Consider the following 2,352-nt stretch of genomic DNA (forward strand, 5'->3'; position numbering starts at 1 on the left):
CCATTTTGATACTGTGGTTGTTGCGCATCTCAGCATAAGCAGCTTTCAGCATTGATCTGAACCAGCTACTAAGCTAGACCTCTACTTTGGTGGGAGTATGGACAAGCGACCTACCGGAATCGTAATCAGTTAAAGGCGACCCAGGATTTACGTCTTCTTGCAATTGATTCGATGCGGTGGAGGCGACTTGGCCCGCTTGGTGCTATTTCTGTGCATAGCCGTTTGGTTTCTGCTATGTTTTCCAGCTTCAATTCTCTTGGAAAACAAAATTGAACCGCTGGTAGGTTTTTTTTTTACTTGCATTGCAATTTTGCGGGTTTCGCAGCAATTATTGTGGAATAGCTAGCCATGCCTAAGTATTACCATGGACCCCATGACTTTGACGAGAGCTAGCTAGTTGCGGTTGTGTGAAGAGCTCGACGTGAGATAGTGGTGATAAATCAGCCGAAATTAGCCATTTTAGAAAGTACAGTGATCAGAATACCTTGAATCTTCGGCAACCTATTCTAAAAGAACAGGGACAGAAGCAATTGAGCAAGAGAAGGAGTTGAAAAGACAGGACTGGATTAGCAACAATACGAAGAGACATAATTCTCAAACAAGAGATTGAAAGATGGAACAGGGTTTGAATTGGAGCAGCAGAACTGTCAGGCACCCGTAGAAGCAGCGCACGGTAGGTGCGAAGCATTAGCACGCACGGTTCTACCGATGGCAGAAAGAGAGGTTGATCTTTGTGAGCCTAAATGTACGTTCACGGGTGATGACAGATCGTAGACCGTGGCGTAGCTGTTGAGGAGCCCTTCATGGGACAGGATTTAGCGCGACGAGATACTGTTCCAATGGAATACCAGAAGCACCTAGGCCAGCTGTGGACGATTTGGCACAGTTTCCGTGGAGTACGTCGCGGAGGTAGTTCTTGCAGAAGTAGTCCGAAGTAACACCGATTTATTAGAAAGAGCACCAGTGTAGAGTCCAATCCGTCAGAAAAGTGCGCTAAGCCAAATGTAGCAGGCAGTGCAGTTGTGGTCGGCTCCCAGTATGCGCTATACGTTGCGAAAAGGGAAATAGCTGCATTGTCCCCTAATGTTTTAAGCTCTCCGCCAGTCGAGGTAGCATTGAGAGGAATGATTACCCGCAAATCATTCAGACTGTGCGATTGAGATAGCATCGTGACCGACGATATCAAGTGCCGGTCAGCAGGGGATGCGAGCGCAAGGCTCGAAAATGAGCACTACAAAACGTGCTGGATGAAGCGGCGTCGCAAACTCAGGAATGCGGCAGACAGGGCAACGCGGACGAAAAGGCGCTAAACCAGTGGGATGTAATAGTTTCAGCGGAAATCCGCTAGGTGAGATAAGTAATTAGAGGGAAACGGAGACTTCCACCCAAATGTAGCCATTTGCTACAATGGAAACCCAACCGGGTTCCTCGAAAAAAGCCTCGCAGTTGAAGAAAATTCGGTCTGGTCCGGGACTCGAACCCGGGACCACCGCCTTTCTGGGGCAGCCGCTCTACCATCTGAGCTAACCAGGCGCCAGCAGAGGGCAGGCCGAAGTCAATTTGTCGACAACTCGAAGCAAGGCAAGTGTTTGATGTAATAGTTCAGCGGAAATCCGCTAGGTGGAGATAAGTAATTAGAGGTAAACTGAGACTTCCACCCAAATGTACCAATTTGCTACAATGGAAACCCAACCGGGTTCCTCGAAAGAAAGCCTCGGATTTCCTAGCGGATTTCCGCTGAACTATTCATCAAACACTTGCCTTTGCTTCGAGTTGTCGACAAATTCGACTTCGCCCTGCCATCTGCTGGCCGCCTGGTTAGCTCAGATGGTAGAGCGGCTGCCCCGGAAAGGCGGCGGTCCCGGGTTCGAGTCCCGGACCAGACGAATTTTTCTTCAACTGCGAGGCTTTCTTTCGGGAACCCGGTTGGGTTTCCATTGTAGCAAATTGCTACCTTTGGGTGGAAGTCTCGGTTTCCCTCTAACCCAGTGGGGAGCTCGGTCAAAGAGCTCGAACGGCGCGTTTGTTCCTTGGAATGTTTCCAGACAGGCACGTCCGAACCGCCGGACGGAAAGAAAAGAAAGGACCGATCGGCGCGAAGGTGGACAAAGCGAAGGGGGCAATTATGTCCCCCTCGTTCGGTTCTTTTCAAGGTGCTAGGCATGACACTGGAGGCGAGCCGGTAAGGCGACGCGAATTGGTCATACGCTTCAGTGAAGTCGTAGTGCGATGCCAAAAAGGCATGTTTCCTGTTTGCGAAGTGTCGGGGGTGGGCAGTTGAGGAGAATAAGCTACGTGTCCCTTTGTACACCCTCGTGACAAGACAAGCTCTCAGGACCGCGCCCGCCTCGA

The 2,352-nt window shown here is 50.2% G+C and overlaps 2 non-coding genes across 2 annotated transcripts; one reads left to right on the forward strand and one right to left on the reverse strand.

Moving 5' to 3' along the window:
* Nucleotides 1-1,459: 1,459 nt before the first annotated feature.
* Nucleotides 1,460-1,533, reverse strand: Trnas-aga (transfer RNA serine (anticodon AGA)). The gene has a single exon. It is a non-coding gene; the product is annotated as a tRNA-Ser (tRNA).
* Nucleotides 1,534-1,812: 279 nt separating this feature from the next.
* On the forward strand, nt 1,813-1,886 carry Trnas-gga (transfer RNA serine (anticodon GGA)). Its single transcript has one exon. It is a non-coding gene; the product is annotated as a tRNA-Ser (tRNA).
* The last annotated feature ends 466 nt before the right edge of the window (nt 1,887-2,352 follow it).

This window comes from Dermacentor silvarum, chromosome 1 (genome assembly GCF_013339745.2).
Source record: "Dermacentor silvarum isolate Dsil-2018 chromosome 1, BIME_Dsil_1.4, whole genome shotgun sequence".
Lineage (NCBI taxonomy): Eukaryota > Metazoa > Arthropoda > Arachnida > Ixodida > Ixodidae > Dermacentor > Dermacentor silvarum.